Genomic DNA, 21,956 nt, shown 5'->3' with positions numbered 1-21,956 from the left:
ACGTGGCCTGGTGCACACCAGAAACAGGCGTGGAAGAACTCGTCCAACCCCCTTCTGCTCTCAGTAGTCCTTGCTTCGAGGTGGGCTGTTGGAGAGAGGATTGTGCAGAGTGGCGTGGCGGCGAGACAGTGGGTGAGCGGGATTGAAGGGCACGAGGAAGTCGTGGTTGTGAGAGGCTAAGGGGGGAGGCCGAAGAGTATTTTTCTTGTGAGGAGAAAATACCTAAAAGTGGAGCTCAGTCAGGGGTTTGTTTGTTTGTTTTTTAAACACAGAGTTTGAGACTGGTGTGTCTGTCCTGTGGAAATTACTGTGCACTGTGAACTAGTAACGTTTGCACTATTACCCTGCTGCTTAGCTGCAGTGGTTTAGGTGAAGCGTTCCCCAGACACGCACGCAGCTTGGTCTCAGAAACATGTAGAGGTGGAGAGCCACAGAGCCTCTCGTGCTGGGAGTGACCTTGGGAGGTCTCTAGTGCAACATCTGAGCAAAGCTGGGTGAGCATTGCCATTGGAGCAGCCTGATGAGAGCTTTGTCTAGTTGGTCTTGAAAAACCTCCAAGTAGTTCCGCATCCTCACGCTGCAACGCCACCTAATCCACTGTGTCCTTGGGTTGGTTGTTCCAGCTGTTAGTTCCCCTAGCATTCGTTAGCTAGCATTTAATTTCTAATTTGCCTTTGTCTGGTTTAAAGTTCTATTTACTACTTCTTTCTTTAGGTGGGACTGAGTAAAACTTTGTTACCTGAAAATACTTCCCTGAAAAGTTTACTTTTACATTATAATCAATTCTCTCTATGTTCTTTTTGGAAAGTTGATCACATAATGCTCTTTAAACGTCTCTTTGTGAGTTCATTTATTGTGGCCTTTGGATAATTTTTATGGCTTTTCCCTTACCCAGTGTCCTTGAAGTACAAAAATGAGACTGTAGGCAATACAGTTATTTGACTCAACTGCGGTTACACTTACTGTGAATCCAGGTCTTTTCTCTATTGACTGTCCTATCTGAGGATCGTTTAGCTCTTTAGCTTTAGCACTCTGTTGAGGACTAATGATGAACTGCTCATCTGCTCTGGCCTTGGAACCTCTCCTAGGATTTAAGCAACCCTCCCACAGGGATGGGATGGCTGGTTCTCCTTGGTCACAATACCTTGCGCTGGCTGTACAGAAAGGTGCTTTAGCTGAGTGGACTCTGCTTGCAGAGTAACTCGGGTCACTCACCCACATCCTAGTCCTCTGCACTTATGGTTCTCTGAGTTACGGCATCAACCAGGTGTTTTTCAACCATGGTCTTACTTGCGGTTATTGCATCGCATAGGGAAAGGCTTGAATAGTATTGGGTCTGGTTTCAGTTCGTTCACAGTATCATAGACGTGTTGCTGCAACTCACTCAAAGCCGAGCTATCACCAGGCTGCCCGTGGCTGCATCTGGAGGACGTTGCAGGAGGGAAATTACCTGCAGCACGTCTCTGGCAGGTGCTGTTCCCACAGTGGTGAGGTTTTCTTTTCCAATACCTTGTCTCTACGGTCCAAAGCTGTGGTGTGGGGCTCTTGTTCCTTGTCACGCTGTCTGCTCTTGCTGCGAAGGCTTTGACTGCATCCTTCCGATGATCCTTCAGGCAGCTGAGGGCAGCTGTTAGATCGGCCCCTTGCTGGGCTGCAGGAGCCCCTCTCCTCTCTGGCCTTGTGGAACCGCTGGTAGCCATCTGTGGGACCCTTGCCAGTATTTCAGCATTCCCATTGAACTGGGGAGACCCACGCTGGCGCAGCCTCACTGGTGTTGAGTGGAGAAGTGTTACACTCCCTCGGCCCAGCGGCCGTGCTCCCAACGCGGCCTAGGGCGCAGCCTGCCTGTTAGCAGCGCGTGCTGCTCGCGTTCGGCCATCCCGGCCCCCTGAGGGAGGAGGCTCGCAGCCGGCGGCTTCCCGGCCCAAGCGGGGGTCGCTCTGCCCCAAACGCGGACCTGGGAGCGCCTCCGTGTTGAGCTCGATCAGGTTTGGCATTGCCAGGCCTCGCGTTGCTCCAGGTACTGGTGTTAGAGCCCCCTGCACCCTCCGGCGTGAGCGCGGCTCGCAGGTCTGCGGGGGCTCCCTGTCAGCGCCTGGGTGGCCGATGGAGGTGTGGGACGGTGACAGCCCGGTGCTGAGCGTGGGCTGGGTGCTGGGCGCTGATCGCTCCCCGCAGCTGGCTGTCCCGCCCGCGGTTCCTCAGCGCAGCCCCTGCACGAGGCGGTCGTGCTGACCGTGGGTGGTTTGCCTCTGGCAAATCCCTGCGGGCTGCTCCCGATTTCCCGTTTGGTCCCTGTGTCCTTGGGGGTGGCTTCCAAGAGGATGTGCTCCGGTGTCCTTGCGGGGACCCCTGAAGCAGGCTGTCCTGACGCTTCTTCCCTTTGCCAGCTCGTGCGCCCTCGAGATGGCCATGGTGTTGGTTTTTCCCAGTTGTCTGGAGCTTCCCCTGGTCACTGGGATTCCTCCAGAGCCTCCTGAGATATCCTCTTACCTGTTAGCGGGAAGGCTCTGTATGTGCGTGTTCTGGGGTCGGTTGGTTAGCCAGTTCTTACTGCGTTTAACATCAATGACTTTGAGTGATGATTTGTAATAGGAATATCATATGGCTGTAAGTCATGCCTTCATGAAAATTTAGACAGAGTTGCCTTATCAGCTACATTCGACACCTTTGAGAGTGAAATCATATCTATAACTTGAATTTTTGTTTAAAAGTGTCAGTTCCGTGTAATCCTCCCCCTTGCTTTATAGGAGGTCGATTTCAAGCCAAATAGCATATAGTTACTTGGGGAAGTCTGTGCATTCTTTTCTGTATACTAAGGTAACTTCATTCTGTTTCAGCCAGTCCTGAATATCTTCAGTATTTCCAAATTTATTAAAATTTATTTCATATATTTCCAAATTTATTAAAATTTCCAAATTTATTAAAAATCAGCATGAGCAGGAAAGAGTTCTCTTCTGTGAACTCTCTCTTCTAAAACCATTACAAGTTGTTCACGTCTTTTAAAGTTCTGTTGTTTAAACGTTGTTCTTTATATATATATGTGTGTATATTTTGCTAATGGCTTTGAACTTTTGCATTTGTCTTTGTATGTTATGAATATGTCATTCTGCTTTTTAATGATACCAGTGCAAGTACTTGCGGACCAGATCTGCTCTCTGGTATCTGCTGCAGTTATTTTTTACTGTATCCGTCCTGTAGGATCTGCGCAGTGGTACTATAGTTTGCAAAGCTGCTTCCTGTTGTACTTAGCATTGTCAAAGACTTTTTTTTCACCAAAGTTTTCAGCTTCCTATACCAATTTTTATACTTCCTGTACTCAAGATCATATTGCCATCTGTTTCCTCCTCTTCTTTTCTCCTTTCTTACCTTTTTTTTTTTTTGTATTTGTGTGTTACTAGCCTCTAAGCTAGGTTAGGTCTTCAGCCAAATTGTTTTCTTTATTTTTTTCTGTAGACTATTGGTCTTTACCATGATGCATTATCATGACAATTAAAAACAAGCAAACAAACAAGCACGCCACCCCCCAAACCCAGAATGGAAAACCCTATTTTCTTTATGTAAGTTTTTTTTTTTCCCCTCACACAAGCATTTTCATTTTCCAGCGATGAACAGGGAGGCATGTGAGCTTGCATGCTGCAGTAGGTGCACACGTCGCTGCTGAGCTGTTATTGATTGAGGCTGCAGCAGCGTGAGCACGGATCTGTAAGCATCCACTGATTTCCAGTCCAGTGGCCTTTTCGTCTTCATCCATCACAGTGCACTCCACACGGGTGTTGCCATACCTCAGGCTAGCAGGCAGAGTCGGTTGATGTTTATTCTGTGTCCGGTCGAGTGTGTTCCCCAGGGCAGGGTGCCTGCGGAGCCGTGCAGCAGCTCCTGCTCCTCCTGTTTGGCCGCATGGTTTGAAGAGAGCCCAGCTGGGTTTGCTGGGACTTGGCAGCGCAGGCAAAGATCCACGTGGGTTCGGAGTTTGCTGCTGTGAATTACCATTCGAGCTGCAGAATCCCAGCATGGTTGGGGCTGGAGGCCCCCCCTGGGTCGCTGTGGTCCCAGCCGTGCTCCAGCAGCCCCCAGAGCTGGTGCCCAGCCCCACGGGCAGGCGCTGCTGGAGCTGTGCAGGGAGCAGCCCCCAGCCCCTCTCGGGGCAGCCCGGGCCAGGGCTCCGGCACCCGCCCAGCACGGACGTGCTGCTGGGGGGCAGGGGGAGCCTCCTTTGTGCCAGCTGGAGCTCCTGCTTGTGGGCTGGTTTTGGTGTCTGTGTCCGTTCTGAGTTACAGCCTGACAACTGGGAAGTGCCTACCAGGCGTTAGAAAGCTGTCGTACAAGTTGCCTTCTTCTGGTCTCTTGGTGCTGGGTTAAATGGGAAAGGACCTGCTGTGCTGTCCACAGCCGGTGTTGAGGTGCAGGAACGGGCTGTGACCACCCTGCTTTCTCCTCTGTGTTTCGGCGGAGACTGCAGTAACGGGCCACGTCAATGGCTGAAGTCCTTCCCACTGCTGCCATCTCTTCCCTTACGAAACCACGGGCCCATTTCGCTCCTCTCCCGGTTGTCTCGGGTGCCCTGTGCCCAGTGCATCCCAGGGGCCCGGCTGGAGCACCGACCCCGCAGTGCTCACCGCAGCCCCGTGTCCCCCTCTTCTCCTTGAGCTCATTCTGCCAGTCCCAAACCCCAGTGGAGGGTGCTGGATTTAGGTGGCACACTAAAATAAACGTGTGGTTAATGAGATTTCGGTTTATTTTAATCCTTAGGTAGGAGGCGCCTGGCGCGGAGGCCGGCCTGGCGCCTGCCGTTGGCTGTCCCCAAAGTGCCGGCGGCGGCGTGGGGACCTCCTGCCACGTCCCCCCTGGGTCCGCTTGGCTGCCCAGGTCCCCGGGGAGCCGCCAGCAGTGGGGCTGCTCCGGCAGCACCGTCCATCCCCGGGGGCTCCGTTGCCTGCTGTGACTCACCGCCGGGCTCGGTGACTCAGCCCGCAGCCTCCCACAGCCTCGCTGCCTGAGCCTGACTCACGGCTGCCGGGATGAACCACGGCAGCTCCCGCTGCCGGCCCTGCGAGCGGGGCAGCCCCGGCCGGGCTGCGCGACAGCCCCGTGGGGACGGGAGGGCGTGAGGAGCTGCTCGGTCCGTGGGGTGAGGGAGGCAGCGTGGGCGTGGAGGGAACCCGTGGGGTGGGTCTGGTCCGGGTGAGCGCCCCGGTGGCGTGTCTGCCCCACGTCAGTGCCACAGCTCCGCGAAGCAGGGCAGGCCTCCTGCACAGCATGAGGAGCGCGCCTGGCCACAGCGTTCGGGGTGCTCGAGGCTCGGCGTGTGGAGCAGCAGGCACAGGCCTGGCGTCTGAAGGGCTCTCCCCTGCCCGTACCCATCTCTGCGGGTAGCCTCGCGCCGAAGGCATGCGTACCTGTGCCCTGGGGAGGTGCCTACAGAATGCTGAAGGAGGGTCTGGCCGCAGGCATGCCCGGCTTTTGGGGTAGGTCAGCTGTAAATGCTGTTTTTTAGCCACGGCGCTTTCTCAGCACGAGGGCAGAGGGGGCTCCACGCGGGCTCTCGCCGGCTGGCTTCGCGGCGTCCCACAGGCGCTGCTGTAGAAAATGCCTTCTGTGTTCTCCGGCTCCGTGCTCTGTCGCAGGGCAGGGTGAGAAGCCGCTCTGCTCGAGATCGGGGTATTGCTGTCCTGGCCCAGCAGGAAGGGCTTAAGGAATGTGGTTATAACGGCAGGAGTCTGGCTCCTAGCCAGGTTCCCTGTGCCTTCCAGGCATGGGCAGGGCAGCAGATAGCATGCTAAATTTAGTCCTAGTGGCAAATGGTGCTCACCATTAGCATTTGTTACCCACTGTCTGCCTGCTCTTTGTGGTGACATGTAATCAGAGCTCGGCTGACTGCAATTTCGGCCCTGGGGCTAGGGCGTAGCGGCCAAGGGGAGGGAAAGTGCCGCAGTGCAAGCCTTCTGCCACCTCGCTGTGCCTGCGAGCATGTCTCCGTGCTGGCCACCGCAGTGCCAAGGCGTCGGAACACCAAGAGGGGCTTTCTGTGCGGTGACCCCTCTCCTTGGGCCCCTGGCTGGGCGGGAGGCAGAGGCACAGCTCTTCTCCTCTGTCGTGGGAGATGCCTGAGCCAAGCGCTGTGTTATGAGTGCTTCCAGGGGACAGGTAGCTCTTCTGAGAGCGCCCTAGTCCAGCGCAATAGCCTCTGCGATGCTGCCAGCCCCACAGCTTACGTTGCAAGTGTTTTGCAAACCCAAGGTATTTGCCTTAGAAGGCTTGTGTTACCGCCTGGGTTGTTCTCAGCTTTGTTTTCAAGAAGGACATGTGGCTGCAAGATGGAGTGACGACAATAGGGTTGGACAGGGTAACCCTCTGGTAGCGATAGTAATTAGTGCCTTGGCTCTAAACCACTCGTTGTTCTTTCTGTTGACCATAACAATCGCAGCGCTTTGCTGTGTCAGGTGAAAGACATTTTTGTGCTGGCTGATATTTATATTAGCGCCTGAAGCCATCCGGTAACTTGCTGAGTGACTCACAAGTACAGGAGGCCTTTTCCTACAGCCGAAGCCGAAGCAGCAGCGAAGCCTTGCTCAGCACAATTTCTATAAATCATCCAAGATTGGCTACTGGTTTACAAGCAAACACCGGATTCAGCCACCGTCAGTCAGGAACTTCCATCTTCGTGTATGAAGGAGCAGGGTAAGCTCCTGGCAGGCGGACTGGCGTGGCTGAGCAGCACAGCTGCCGACGGGCTGTCCGTGCTGTCCAGGCCTGCGGCACCGCGGTGCTGCTGCCCTCCGGCCCCGTGCTCCGGGCGGGAGCGCTGTCAGGTTTAGCAGTTACGTGCCCGACGTTGGTAATTGTCATTAAACCGAAGTCTCTAATTCTGCTGTTTCCATGGAAATGGAACGATCTTGTGATTAAGACGTGAGCCTGGGGATGGGAGCGCTTCATTCAGTCCTCTGGAACCGCAGGCCCCCGCCTGCACCTCGTTTCCACGACTGCTCCTCTGAGGTGCAGCGTGTCCTGCTTGCTTGGACCGCGAGGGGAGGCACAGGCCAGCCCTTAGGCAGCGGTACGGGTACCTCGGGTGGGAAGGGTGGTCGGGGAGCCCTGCCGCGTCCAGAAGGACTCCGCCAGGTGCCCGGAGCGGTGCGGAGCTCGCACCCCATGGGCAGAGCGGGGTCGGGGCGGCGCTGGGGGCGGCACTGCCGAGCTGCTTCCCCAGGCTGCCTCCGCACTCAGCCTCGGCCTGAAGTAGGAGGGCAAAGTAGGCTGGATGTGCGCTAAAAGCGCTTACTCGTCCCCATCGGCTGCAGGAGAGCAGAGGGTGACTAGATCAGCCGTAGATACCTAAACGCAGATGGCTTTGAGTTCAGCTGGAAAGGAGGAGGAGGAGAGGTGTGGTGGGACCCGCTCCGTGCATGACCGCCCCCGAGCAGGGCGCTGCTGTGGGCTGGTGGCTCTGAGCAGCGCAGCTCCCCGCGAGGCTGCCCCCCGAGGCTGGCAGCCCCGGAGCGATGCGCTCTCGGGTGGCTTGCAGGGCTGGCGCCTTCGGCCTCGGGCCTCGACGCTTCTCCTCCCGTGTCTCGGGTAATGCCTTGGGCTGGTGTGGAGGAGATCTCGCAGCTGGTTTGCTCTCCCAAAGGTGAAGTTGGATTCGGCCCCATGGAACGCAGGTCGCAGGGAGTCTGCTGGGCTGTTTGCTCTCTGGAGAGAGCTCCGCTGCCGGGGCTGCAGCCGAAGCCACAGCATCCTGCTGACGTTGGAAAACCACGCCTTGGTGGGAGGTCAGGGCGAGGGGTCCCTTCCTGGGGCTTGCTCCTCTCGGGCACCGAGACATCACACACGGACGTAGGAAGTGCAGCTTCTGTGTAAACTCTGTGCCCCAAGTAGTTTGTGCGTATTTGTACCTTTACTGGCTTTCTTGTAAGCCACAGCATTTTTAAAGCTGCACAATGTTATATGCATCATGCGATGTAAGAAAGCTGCTAAACGAATACTTCTAGCTTCCAGCTCATCCTGGGCATTGCGTAAAATGATAGATCACTTATAGTCAAACAGCAGCTGCATTTGAGTTTGGCCGTGTGTGGATTGTGCAAGATCCCAGTCGTTAGTCTGGGAGAAACCCTGTGGGACCCTGCTAAACAGGCTTTTAAATGAGCTGGAGCTTATCGCACAAGTGGGGAAGGGAGAGTAAACTTCTTTTATGGGTTTGACAAGACCATCACCAGGTACTCTGTGTAGTTTTAATGTCTGTAATTATTTTGACGTTATTTTAAAATGTGAACGGTTACAAAAAGAACCACAGAAAAATTTAAAGCCTGGGGAAACCAGTAGTAATATAGCACAAATCTTATCTAAACAAATCCGTTGAATTTAGAAGCTGAAGGCAGAGTGTGACCTTGTGGGCAGAGCTCATAGCTACATGGATTCAGCTTTAAAATTGTATTTTTCTCAGGGAGAGTATCTAACCGTTGGAGCAACTTTGCTAGAGAGGTAGCAAATACTTGCAAGGCCTCAAACCAAAGCCTGGTGTTTCTTTGCAGAAAAAGTACCTGCTCTAGCTCTGTTACAAGAGATAATTTTGATACTGAATTTATTGACTGGGTTTTTCTAACCTGTGCTGTGCAGGAAGTGCAATTAAGTGGCAGAGAGACGATTTCTGCTGTCTTTATAGTCTGTTGTCAGTGACAATACACAGGATTCAATAGAAGTCCTCGATTTCAGCTGAAAAGCTTTACTGCGTACGTAGCAACTGATTGCATTAAAATAAACGTAGGCAGCAGCGATAAAGTTATAAATCAGGCACTCAAAAATCAAGAAGTGCTAAAATCAAAAGTGCTTTTGTATTTCTGTTTAATTATTTTTTTGAAGCTGTCAGCGAGGAAGCCATTTAGCAGATAGAGATTGAAGCTGCTCTGTAGCCTGTGTCTCGGCGCCCCCCAGCCGGAGGCTGAGCAGGCGGTGCTGCTGCGGCTGGAGCTGTGAACGCAGGAAGGCTGAGAGCTGTGTTGCCTCTCCAGTTGGACGTGAGAGCAGGGGTCTTTTCTGCATCCCAGCAGCAGGAACCGAGAAGTGTGAGCAGCACCCTGCAAAGGGGCCGAGTCCCCTCCAGCCTTGGGTGCGCACACGGACAGCAGACGTCGTCTCTGAACCGAGGATGACCCCGTGCCAACCGCTTGGTTCCAGCTCTGCGCTGCAGAGGTCGATTTGCTCTTCAAATTACTGAGTAAAAGATGGAAAAATGTACAACTTTGGCAAAGCTACCTGATTCTTTCCTAACCTCATTTTTGGAAACGTCTGAACTGCTTTTGCTGAAACTTCTAAAAATACCGGCCTGGTGCAGAGAGCAAGCATGGAAAAATTCAGCTTGAATAGTTAGTTTGGCGAAGTGCTGAGGCCCTGATGGTCGGTTGCTGTGACGAGTATCTGACAGCCCAAGTGACGAGTATCTGACAGCCCAACACGCGGGTCCTGCCAGCAGCTCCGTGCAGGGCGAGGCGCGCCCCGTCCCGCCGCCGCTCTCTGCCGGGCGCTCCAAGAGGCAGGCGTGAAGCCCCGGGGCTGTGGGCACCCGGGGGGAGCCGTCGGTTAGGCACGGCCTTCCTGGCCCAAAGCAGCTCCCCAGGATTTCGGAGGCCTTGAACCGGGCTCCCTGCCTTGAATCGGCCTCCTCGGGTTTGAATGCGTGTCGGCTGCATGTCGGCTCGTCCCTCGACAAGCCATTTCGCGGTTTAGCGATGCCTTATACAAAGAGGTCCCGTTCTGTTTGGAAGCTGCCTCCTGATGGATTTGATGTCCCCTAGATTGTGTTTGGAAGAAACAGTGAACAAATTGTTCCCTTTTGGCCTTCTGCTTTCTTCTCCCGGCATCATAGACTTCGTTCGCCCCCCCATCATCTTCTTGTTCAAGCTCCTTGCGCAGAAGCTGTGCCATCCTTTTGATCATCTCCTGCCCTTCTCGGTACCTTTTCTAGTTCTCTCATATCTTTTTTTGAGATCTGGGTCAAAACAGACAGGGAAGGTGAGGGCTGACATGAGGGTGGTACACAGTATTCAAGCTGCAGGCACACCCTGGATCTGTATGGGAGCTTCACAATGTTCCCTGTTTTGTTCTCTATTCTTTTCTTAGTAATTGCTAATACTCTGTTTGCTTTTTGATCGCTGCTGAACAGCAAACTGATGCTTTCATAGTTACGTAGGATGACCTCAAGATTTCATTCCTAAGTGCTAACAAGAGGTTGGAGCTTGTTCTTGTGTATGAGAAATGAGAATTATTTTTCTCCAGGTACGCCACTTTACGCTGATCTTTGCCGGATTTCACCTACCGTTCTGTCACCTGGTTGCTCAGCGTTTTAAGGTCCTTTCACAATGCTCTGTCTTTGTTTTCACTATCCTGACTAATGCCTTGGAGCCGCTCTGATTTTTTATTTTTTTTTTCCTTCTTTTAGTGCTCGCCTGCCTGCCCGGTAGTTGTTCTAGTGCTTTCCTCTCCCCGAGCTGCGGGTAGCGTGCTCTGGTGCTGCCGCAGAGCCAGGGTGTGCTCCTCTGCCCCCCCAGCCGGGCAGCGGCTGCTCTGTGCGCCGCCGTCCTTTATCTGAGCCTGATTTAATGCATTCTGCATCCGAAGCTTTCAGCCAGCTGGTTGTTCCCCGCGGGTCCGGGGCCGGTGTTTCCTGTTTGCTGCTCTTCGCTGCAGCGTGCCGCGGGACGTGCGGCCGCTCCTGCTGCGGGCCGGAGCACAGCCGGGGAGGTGCCGCCGTGGCTCCTTTCCGAGGCCTGGGATTTTCCCCTTGTGAAGAGCTGCGCAGCTGCCTCCTTTTCCCCAGGAGGGCGGCCGGGCCCCATACAGCTGCCTGAGCTGGCACGCTGTGCCCTGCTGTGCCCTGCTGTGCCTGCTGCGCAGCCGCTGCCCGGCGCCTGGCGGCACGAAGCGCACGGGGGCTGAGCGGGGCTGGCACGCGGCGCCTGCACAAACCGCTCCCTGCTCTAGGCGTTGCCCTGCCGGCACCGGGGCCCGCAGTGCAGCTCGCTGGCTCAGCGAGGATTTGTGGTTTGGCCGGGGAGATCTTGGACGTAAAAGACATTTAAAGATGGAGCAAATGTTGCAATTGCGTGTGCTTGCTCTGACTACTTCGGTACAGGGGAAGGGAGGTTACGAGCCTGAGGATCCAGTCTTACCTTTCCTGAGTGCTTCAGCACCAATTTATGTAGCTCCTGAGTTCTGTAGGAAGCTTTCCAGGCAGCACAGGGCCAGTGTGCACACTTGCGTTGTGTGTAGTGCTGGGAAGCTGTGGGGTGGCCACGGGCAGAGGCAGGGAGTGGAGGGGATGCAGCCCTCGAAGCACTGCTCGCTGTGGCCGTCGGGCAGCCCCCTGTGGTTTGGTGTGGTGCCTGTCCAGCTGCCTGCTCAGAGCAGGGCTGGTTGCGAGGCCAGACGTGATTGCTCGGGGCTCCATCCACCCTGATGACCCACAGCGGGTGCTGGGGGCTGCGTTCAGCTCCCCAGAACCCAGCTCTCGTTTGGGCTGAGCCGTGTTCCCTCAGCTTCTCCTCCAGGGCGAGCACCCCTGCCCTGAGCATCCTTGTGCCCTCTGAGACCTGCCCCGTGCCGGCGGAGGTGTTTTGCTCGTGGGGCTGTGGCTGCGCTCGCTCCCCAGTATCTCCATCCTCAGTGACTCAGTGCTGCTCGTTCCCACCTTGTCCCCAGCACAGAAAGGAAACAAGGTACACCAGAAGATATATGAAGAGATCGGGTGGAAGCGTGAACCATCACTGTATCTGCCCGGTGCTCTTGAGAGATGGCATCCTGATGCTCTGATCGTACTGTGATGTGTCCTTGAGCAATGTCAGGCAGCAAACGCCCAAGTTAGGATATCCTCAAAATTGGAGAGACTTGTATTTGATGGATGGGGCACTCGGTGGGTAAGGAATTGGCTGGGTTGTCACACTCAAAGAGTTGTGGTCAATGCCTCGACGTCCAGGTGGAGATCAGTGACCAGTGGTGTTCCTCAGGGGTCAGTAGTGGGACTGGTACTATTTAACATCTTTATCAGTGACACGGACAGCGAAACTGAGGCACCCTCAGCAAGTTTGCCGATGACACCGAGCTGGGTGGTGCAGCTGACACCCCGGAGGGACGGGATGCCACCCAGAGGGACCCGGGCAGGCTGAGAGGTGGGCCTGGGCCAACCTCGTGGGGCTCAACAAGGCCAAGGGCAAGGTCCTGCAGCTGGGCTGGGGCAATCCCAAGCCCAGATCCCGTCTGGGTGGGGAATGGATGGAGAGCAGCCCTGAGGAGAAGGACCTGGGGTGCCGGTGGACGAGAAGCTCGACACGAGGCAGCGCTGGGTGCTTGCAGCCCAGAAACCAGCCGTGCCCTGGGCCGCAGCAGCAGCAGCACGGCCAGCAGGGCGAGGGAGGGGATTGTCCCCCTGTGCTCCGCTCTCGTGAGACCCCACCTGGGCGCTGCCTTCGTGGTGGGGCCCCCAGCACCGGGACGTGGAGCTGCTGGAGCGAGCCCAGGGGAGGGCACGAGGATGCTCGGAGGCTGGAGCAGCTCAGCTGTGAGGAGAGGCCGAGGGAGTTGGGGTTGTTCAGCCTGGAGAAGAGAAGGCTGCGGGGAGACCTCACAGCGGCCTTCAGTGCCTGCAGGGGCTGCAGGAGGGCTGGGGAGGGACTCTTGGGCAGGGGGTGTAGGGATAGGACACGGGGTGGTGGTTTTAAGCTAAAAGAAGACAGATTTAGGTTAGATACTCAAAATCTGTCACAGTGAGGGCGGTGAGGCCTGGCGCAGGCTGCCCCCAGGAGCTGTGGGTGCCCCATCCCTGGCAGTGCCCAAAGCCAGGCTGGATGGGGCTGGGGGCAGCCTGGGCTGGGGGCAGGGGGCCCTGGCCATGGCAGGGGGGTTGGAACCAGCTGGGCTTTGGGGTCCCTTCCAACCCAAACCATTTTGTGGTTCTGTGAGGGCTGGCGCCGTGGTGTTGCCAGTGGCACTGGTCCAGCATCCAGCTGTGTGATTGCTGCTCCGGGCTCCCGGGGGACCCTGGGGGCTCCCAGCAGTGCTTCTTGCACCAGAGCGTTCCCTCGGGACCCGTCGCAGCCCCTGCCTCAGTACCAGATTGCCTGAGGGTCGGAGAGGGGCAGGATGCTCCCGTGCCCTGGCAGCCCTCCGCAGCCCCCAGACTTCTTCTCCCAGAGGGGCTGAGCAATGACGTGCTGCTTTTTCTGGTGACTGTATTTGTGTGATGCTCAGCCCTCACTGTTTGTTTTAGTAGGGTTGTTGTCACAAAGTTGAATGGGCCAAAGTATTTAGGAGAAAAAATATAAATAGAAAATGGAAGCGATAATTACACGTTTCTGAAGAATGTCTTGTTTGTGCCCAAGACTCCCAAACCCCACGATTAATGAAGAAGGATGCGCTGTTTCAAAATTCAGCCTGGCATACGAAAGAGGGGGCACAACAGAACAAGAAGATTTGTTATATATAATTAATCACTAATAGAGAAAAAGCTGATATTACTGAATGTAAGCCAAGACTAAAAATGAGCTAGCTGAAGGAGGAAGGTACAGAAGTAGCAGTCTGCGTCCAGCTTGGTTAATGGCAACAAGGAGTTAGTAGCTCTATTAGGAGCACGGACATGTTTCAGCTACGGGACTGTTCCACGGCTGGATAGCAGTGAAAGGGCCGTCAGTAGCGATGCGGCAGAAGCATTTCCGCACTGTGCCTGGGGAGATGAAATACTGTCCCTCAAACGGGCGGTCAGTGTCAAGCAGCAGCTGCCAAAATCAGGTACCTTAAAATTGCCAGCTTCAGCTAACTTGCACCCGCGAGTCTTGGAAGAGTTTCTGAGGAGCAGCGCGATCGCTCGCCTTCTGGTGGCTCCCGAGCGAGAGCGTGGCTGAGACTGGAGCAGGCCAGCGCTGTGCCGGCCTCTGAAGGGATGAACGGGATGACTCAGGTGTCTGTAACACAGTTAGCCTGGTATTGATCCCTGAGAGCAGCGGGGGGGCTGACGTAGATCTGAATTAATGAAGAATTAAAGGAGGGAAATGAGTGCCAAGTAACGTGCTTTGATGGGATCTGTTTTCCATAACACTGATAACAACTCTCGAGCAGAGTGATTAGGTACAGGTGCTAATGTTTAAATAACATGTTTATACTTCTTTACGATGTTTGATTTAGGAGTGGCCTTCTGATAAAGAGATTAGAACGAGTTAAGGTCAATATGAAATGCGTAAGATGGATTAAGAAGTAGGACCTCAATATATAGTTGTAAATAAAAATTAGAAATAAAAAAGCAGCTGGGTTTCCACTGGATTTTGCAGGGATCTGTTGTTCACCCTGAGCATCGGTATCAATTGCTGGGCGAAAAAAAAAAGAAGAATCGCGATGGAATTAATAAAGAGTACCTAAAGTGCCAAGGACTGGAGGAACCTAAGCAGCGAGGCAGGCGGGTCGCTGCTGGTGGTGCTCGTGCAGTAGGGCGCTTTGTCCTGAGTGCCAGGCACCGAGAAGACTGGAGGAGTTGCGCTTTTTGTCAGAGGAAAATGAATTTCCAGTGCAATGCTGAGGACAGAAGGGCAGTGTGGGCTCTGTGTGATTTATATAGGGGCCGTGGAGGAGAGAAAAGAGGTTTGGCACCCGGATGATCACTGCTGGGTACCATGCCTGGTTCTGGTGTCTGTACCGAAAGGAAACTGGAGGGGCTTCAGAAAGGCTTTTCAAAGAGTCACCAGAGAGCAGAACGCACCCACAGAGCAGGCCTTGCGCACCCCTGCCTCTCAGGTTACCAACGAGAGCGTTAAGAGGCTGTTTGGTCGGACGCACTGACTGCTGTCACGGAGCAGAATTTAGTTAGAGGTCCTTCCTTGTGCAGACCGAGGGGTGGATCCGAGGCTGAAGCTGAGAAGCGGCGTCTGTACGTGCAGCCCGGGCCGTGAAAGCCGTTCGGGAGCCGGGGGGACGCGCGGGGACGCTGGAACAGGGCAGCGGGAGGAGGACGTGGCTCTGGACATGGCTCTGGCCCCTCATGGAACGGGTGCTGGGGGCCCGCGGGGGTCTGGCTGTGCACCAGCAGCTCCCAGTGGTCGAGGGGGGTCTCGGAGGGGGCTTTTTGTACGAGCCAGCAGGATTCGGCTGGGGGCCCCTGGTCTCAGGGCTGGCACCTGTCCAGGGGAGCGGGCTCGGCACGAAGGTGTCTCAGGAGGCGTGGGTGTCGCTGGGAGCCTGAGAGACTGCGGCTGGGGAAGGCGTAAATGAGCGCTCCGAGCGTGGTGCGCGGGATGGCAGCCCGTGACTAAGCCGCCTCTGTCACTCCTCCGCTGCGACGTCGCGCGGCTCCGCGCTGTGCTCGGCCCGGCCGAAGGAGAGGGAGCTGCTGGCGGCTGGGAGCGGAGGAGCGGGGAGCATCTGGCACAGCCGGGACTGCTCGTGGGGGCCCAGCGCTCCTGAGCAGCTCAGCGCCGCGCTGCCGGGGGGAAGCGGCCGCCTGCTGCCCGCTCCCCGCTCCGGGTGCCTGGGGTGCCAGGGGGCTGGCAGTGCCAACCCTGTCCCCGTCCCCCGGCTGCGCTGCAGGCGGGGCCTTCGCCGTGCCCGGGTGACGGGTTTGCACCAGGCGAAGTTTCTGCGAGCTCTCTCAACTGGAGGCTGGGCGAGGAGGAGGGGAGAAGTCCTCTTCTTGCCCCCCTGCCTGTCCCGACCCTGTTCTGCGCCCGCGGGAAGCAGGCCTTGGACTGTGCCGTGCAGGAGGGGTGGGCGTCCCTCTGTCCTGAGTCAGCACGTGGCCCGCCAGCCACGAGCTGCAGCGGATGAAGGAAACGTCCCATGCGTCCCATCTCTCTTCTGGGGGACAGGCTGGGGTCAGCCGCTTTTATCAAGGGTTCCCTCGCTGCCCCAAGGGTGGTTTGGTATGGCCGTGCTTCCCATCGTCCCTCTGCAGGCCGGCTCTGATAGCATCCGCTTTCTCCTAGCTGGAGAGCAGCAGGTTTTCGGAGCAGCGAGGGTTTCTCTGGTGCCAAAGCCGTCACCTCCTGCCCCAACCGCACAGGAAGCTCTCATCGGTGCTCGCGGTCGCACGCTTCCGCCGCGCTTCCCTGCGGCCGGGCAGCGGGGGCAGGCAGCAGGGGCACCGCCGCCCCCACGGGGACCTCGCTCGGCAGCGGAGGCGCTGAGGCCAGGCAGGTGGAGGTGTGGGGCACGGCACGGGGGAAGGCGGGGGGCGACGGGGCGAGGTGGGGGACAGCACCACGCGCTGCCCTTCGGGAGGGTGAGCGACGCGCAGGCTCGGAGGTGTCTGTGGTTGCAGCAGGAGCCTCTGGGGGACCGTGAGAACGCAGACGGGAAGCCAGCACTGTTATTTATTTATTTGTTTTGTTGAAGTCTGCGGTTGGTGGTTTTGTCTTTGTGCAGAGGCCTTGGGAAGAAACCTGGAGAGGCTGTGTGGTTGACAGAGCTCTTCTCACCTGGGTGCCTGTGTGCAAAGGGGCGCTGACGGACCGCGCCGTCAGGCTGCTCGAGGAACCTGCCACGTCCTGTGCTGCAGAGCTGCTCTGGTCCGGCAGTGCTTTGTGCCGTGCCGTGCCATGCCGTGCCGTGCCATGCCATGCCGTGCCGTGCCGTGCCGTGCCATGCTGTGCTGTGCCATGCTACGCCGCACTGCGGCGCCACGCAGCAGGGGTGCAGGCTGTGCAATAGCAGGGTTCGGGCAGGATTCATCCCCAACAGCCTCGCACCCTGAGGTGGTGCAGAGGAGTAAAGCAAGAGCATGCTCAGGTAGGGGTGCATGCAAAACCACGTTCCGGGGTTATTTGCAGTATGGAGATGGGCTGTAGGGTGCTGCGGTGCTGAGCGTTATCAGGGACCTGAAGCACCATACTGTCTGCATTTTATTCATCCTCCTGCTGTACTGAGTCTCCTGAGTGACAGCTGCTGCCTGAGCTGGCAAGAAAGCGGTGGAGGAGCTGTGAGCTGGCTCGCTGTGCCCCGTGGAGACATCGCCCCTCTTCTTCCTGGGCTCCTGTGCTGACCGATCACCCTGTGGGTGCGTGCTGTCCTGGCCTCCTCCCTCTGGAACCAGCAAAAGGCAGAAATCCCATGTCAAGATAAGGGCAGCAGCAAGTTTCTCTTGACCCAAGTCCTATCGGTGCGTAAGCTTGCACCGAGGTGCAGCAGCCTTGTCGCCAGCAGCAGCTCTGTGAGGCGGTAACTGCAGCCGTGCGCGTGGGCACAGCGCTGTGCGCCTGGTGCGGGAGCAGGGGAGGGAGGAACCCGCACAGCGGGCGGCAGCGCCGAGCCCAGCGCCGGCGGCCCAGGCATGGTGCTGGCCGTGCCGCAGCACCGTGGGTTCGTGGTTCGAGCTCTCTTGATTATGTGGCACGGGTTGGTTCAGTTATACCTAACCGTATTATTTTTTTATTTTTTACTTGAAAAGTCGTGAATTTGCTCACAAGAAAGTACTGCTAAAAAAGCAAACAAACAAACATGATTTTAGTTCCAAAAGCCAACCTCCTGAAAATCAATTTACATTCTCCTTTACATCCTAATGTGAGCTATTTTGCGTACAGTTGATGCAGCCTTTAATTACATGCTCACATATTTTCCACAGAGCTTTGCCTTACTCAGAATGCAAAACACATGCACGCAGGCCCGAAGTAACGTTGTGTGGGCAACTGCAGATCTGGTACTCCTTGCTTTTGAGTGCCTGCCGTTGGATGTGAATCATCTTCCGATGCGCTGGTTTGAAACTTGTAGGGATGAGCTGGTGCGAAGGGATATTATTCCCTTGGTGGAGTGGAGGGGCCTTCGGCACCCTTGTGGTCTTTGGGGAAGGAGGTGGATCAGGGCACTTCTCCTCACCTCTTTTGACTCTCGCAGGCAGCAGCAGAGGATTTGGTGCTCGACCTGTTCTCTTAAGCCCCTTCTCCCGAGGGCTGCATTGCAGAGCTCCTCATTAGTCTGCTGGCGGTGGCGTTAGGCTCCCGAGCTCCTATGTCAGCATAACGATACCGAGCTCTTCTCTGATGCTGCTGTGTAACGGTCCAGCTGTGCTGAAGGACTGCCACAGAAATCCTTGCACGGCCCCGCTCGGAGCACCGGGGGTACTGTCTGCAGGGCCCCCTCCTGCCCGGCCCCGCGGGGCCAGTCCTGGCACGGCAGTCAGTGGTGCTGGTGCTGTGCTGTGCCCGGGGAGGGGCAGGGCTCTGCGCTGAGCCCCTTCCCTCTCCCCCCGGCTGCCTGCTTGGGGTTGTCAGACCTCTCCTCTGGGAGCTGGACACGGCGCGCCTTGGCAGCCCCTGTCCGAGCATCTGGGAAGCGGTGTCAAGGAGGTGCCACCCGGCAGCGCGGGGAACGGGGCGGGAGGGCAGCGGGGGCTGCTCCGCACTGAAGAGCAGAAGCCGGGGCCCTGCGGGTGCAGACAGGGCGAGCTCCTCCAGAGCCGGGCGTGCCGAGAGGCTCCCCTGCCTTGGGAGCTGGCGGTGCGCTCCGGAGCTGCTGCAGAGGACGGGCCTCACTGCCCCGGGCCCTTCTCCCACTCCACTCGGCTGCCTCTGGGGCTGGGCGGGGGCTGCGCCCCTCCTGCAGCGCCGACGGGAGCTGGCGATGCGGACGGGGGCACAGCCACCTTTGGGGACAGGAGCACTTGGTGTCACGGGTTAGAGTGGATTTAAAGGTTAGCTAGTAACCGGGCAGGTGGCATAGAACGATACTCCGTATGTGCCCAGCTCTCCTCTCAGTTCCTGGCTGTTTCCAGCCTGCCCTGCCTGTCCTGTGGGCGGCAGTCCTGTCCCCGCGGGTGGCCACGAGACACGTGGAGTGTGTCCCGCCGAACCGTGGGGCCAGGGCTCTGAGCCTGCGGCAGCTCTGCCCGGGTCTCTGGCACTGTCCCGGCTCCTGGTGGCTATCGAAGCGTGGCTTGTGCCCGCGGGATGAGACTCGGGAGGGTGTTTCCTTGCTTTGGGTCCCTGGTCTCGTTTTTGCTACATTTGTTTAGCTGGCTTGAGAGCGAGCTGCTTCAGGGCTGGAAGGAGTCGAACGGTGAGGGAGATGGGGAAGGCTGGGCTAGTTGCCTTTAGAGAAGGCGGCTTAGTTAACAAGCTAGACTTTGGCCAGAGAGCGTGGTTAGTCTTCCTATTCTTGGAGCAGTGGCACAGGATCCAGAACAGTTTGAGGCATTACTGGTCATTCCGAAGACTTCAGGAACTGATTTGCAAAGTAATTGTTAGCTCTTGACTGCTGTCAGTGTCTGCTCACAAGCTGACATTGTAAACATTTTAATTAAAAACACTGATCGTGATGACATAAAAGCGGAATTAAAAATGAAGCACAGTTAAATGCTTATCCCTGTGCTTATCACCACAGCTAAATGCTTATCCCTGCGCTTGCCGCCTCCTCCCTCTGCCAGCCGCCGACCAGTGGCAGGGTGCAGGGCGGTCGCTTTGAAGGGCACCGCGGGGTTTGTTCGGAGGCAGGCAGGGCGCTGCTTTTGGGGTCCTGGAGTCTTTTTGGACGGGTGCCGCCGGCCTGGTGTCTGCAGGAGAGCAGCACCATGCTGCGGGGCCGCGCCGTGGCCTTTCTGCCCTCCCAGCCCCAGCTTTGGGCAGCTTGGCCTCTGCCCCGGGCGGGCAGGGCCCCCGGCAGCCACCCCTCACCTCGGGGTGCCGCTGGGTTCCGGGTCTCCCCGATTTCCACGTCCCAGGGGTACTGGTGCATGAAGCTGGGATTTGGGGGCAGGTGGAGCGGTGTCAGCACGGCTCCAGGCCCCGTGTGCTGGGGGTCCTTGTGCTGGGCGGCCGTGCCAGCCGGGCCTGGGGACACTGGTGCGGCTGGGCGGGGGTGGCATGTGGCACAGCCTGCCCCTGCTCGCGGCCGGCCTGCATCTCCCTGGCACGGTCACCTCTCTGCTCCGTCCCTGCTGGATCCCTGGGGCAGGCTGGTCCCGCAGGTGGCCGATCAGAGCAGCTTGGTATCTGCGGGCCGCTGGGCCTGAGGTTCCCAGCTTGCAGGGAACGCACGCTTACAGCCGCCAGCTAATAAATTGCAGTGGGAGTTCTGGCTGATCCGGTATTATTTTCCCTTCAAGTCGTGCTGCACTGTGTGCTGTCAGGTCACAGGCCGGCACGGTTTGTGCCATCGTTTGTCGGAGCGATGGACTTTTAGGGCGGTGCATTTCCAGGGACGCGTGTGTGCGGAGGCCAGCAGGTCCCTGCGGGGCGCGCTCCCGTGGGGCTGCGCAGTAGCGGAGATGCGCGCGGCATTGCCAGGACCGCGTCCTGGAGGCTTTTCCGCGAGTGCCTCTGAGGGGAGCAGGAGCAGAAATGGGTTGGGAGGGTGGGCAAAGGATCAAGGGGTCTGTTTGAGGAAGGCTGTGGCAATTTGGAGCAGTTCTGTTTAGCTCTTCGAAAAAGATCTGAAAGCAAATGCCTCGGGACTGGGTGAAGCCCAGAGGAGCACGTATTGGTGCTTCCCAGCTTGCACAGCGCCTGGTGGCGTGCGGCCGAGGGACTCCTGTGCAGCGCTAGCATCTTTGCATGCGGTGGTGCTGGGTAGATTTTACTCTGATCTCGTTTCATTGCTTTTGAACTGGGGTGACCTTGAGGATCGAGAACTTGCTGGGGCAAGGAACCCCCAGCAGGGCAGCGTGCGCTGTCAGGAAGTGCCTCCCTCTGTCCTGAAACTCACCGGTTTCATGTGTCTTACCCCAGTTCCTCTGCTGGGAGATGAAGAGTATGGTGTTATCGCTCACCTGTGCCGTGCTCTGGAGGTCAAAGCAGACTCACCTCGGCCCCCATGGCTGCCTCTTTCTCAGAGTGACAATTCCTTCTCTGTCCCCGGCCATTCCCCCTGCAAAAGCTGTCTGTGTCTCTTGTGAGTCTGGGCCAGAACACAGTACTGGAGGTACTGGGGGTAAAAACGGGAAGTTCACAGCGTTGGCAGGCCCGTGCCTTGAAAGTGCTTGGGCTTTTTAATGCGTCAACTAACCCAACTCACAGTTGTTGCACTGATTTCCACTTTCTCACCTTAACATTTTTTCCCTTTTCACCGTATGAAACGTGTTGTTGAAGTTCAGGTTCCGGAAATGCGGTCACCAGCCCTCTGAGGCTAGTGGCCTGAGGCTTTGCAGGTGTTTGGATTGCCACTTGAAGTTACCTTGCCTAATAAGCAGTTGGTAAATGAAAGTAAAACCAAACTCAGCAGTTGGCACAGACGGATCCTGAAAGGCAGCCTGCCCGTGCCTCCCCAGCGCGAGGGGGTGCGGGTGGGCCGGTGACGGCGCGGGGCAGAGCTGCCCGGGCAGGAGCTCCGCCGCTGGCACCGCTCCCTCGGGGCTCCCGCGGTCGGAGAGCCGGCAGTGCCTCGCTGCAGCCCGCCCGGCCGATCTGCACCAGGTGCCTCCGCGTGTGCAGCGCCCCTCGGCCGCTTCCCTGGGCTGTCTGCGGGCACCAAGCTCAGATACCGCGTCCTGGGACCGTTTGATCTAGGCAGCAGCAAGAGCAGGAGGCGGCATTTGCTGTGTGCAGCCGGGAACGGGGGGGCTCTGGCTCAGGGACCGGCTGCGGGACGGCGCCGCGTTACAGGCGGGAGGCTGGTTCTGGCCTCCTGAAGGTCTGTCCGTGTTCAGTGCGATGCCTGTTCTCACCAACACCGTTTTGGTGTGATGTTAGTTTCGTATGCTCTATGGCAAATAGGTTACTTAGCATCCTCAGAGCTGTATTTCCTTTTCTAAAACGATTGCTAATGAGAGCTGAAGATAAAATGTGGGGTCTGTGGTCTGTTTTGCAGGAAGGAAGCAGGTTTGGCACTTCTAGAAAACTTGGTTGCTGGGTGCAGTGCTGTAATTACTCAGCACCAGAGGTGATACAGAAGGGTTTAGTAATGCTGCTCTCACTACTAACTCTGGTGTTGTTTATGGCAAAACAATCTCTGCCTTTGTGTGCCGGTGGTGTTCGTCACTGAGCTGTTCCTCGGGAGGA

The 21,956-nt window shown here is 57.0% G+C and overlaps 1 protein-coding gene and 1 long non-coding RNA gene across 3 annotated transcripts in view; one reads left to right on the top strand and one right to left on the bottom strand.

The window, feature by feature from the left end:
• AGAP3 (ArfGAP with GTPase domain, ankyrin repeat and PH domain 3) overlaps nt 1–21,956 on the top strand; it is a 141,726-nt gene that overhangs the window by 11,595 nt on the left and 108,175 nt on the right. The gene's annotated exons all lie outside the window — the stretch shown is intronic.
• LOC121066028 lies at nt 3,419–12,218 on the bottom strand. The gene is made up of 2 exons (XR_005817468.1): nt 5,400–12,218; nt 3,419–4,703 (listed from the first exon to the last, which is right to left on the bottom strand). It is a non-coding gene; the product is annotated as an uncharacterized LOC121066028 (long non-coding RNA).

The sequence above is a fragment of the Cygnus olor genome, chromosome 2, assembly GCF_009769625.2.
Source record: "Cygnus olor isolate bCygOlo1 chromosome 2, bCygOlo1.pri.v2, whole genome shotgun sequence".
Taxonomy (NCBI): domain Eukaryota; kingdom Metazoa; phylum Chordata; class Aves; order Anseriformes; family Anatidae; genus Cygnus; species Cygnus olor.
Note: the sequence above shows the minus strand (reverse complement) of the source record. Positions and strands in the feature narration are given on the sequence as shown.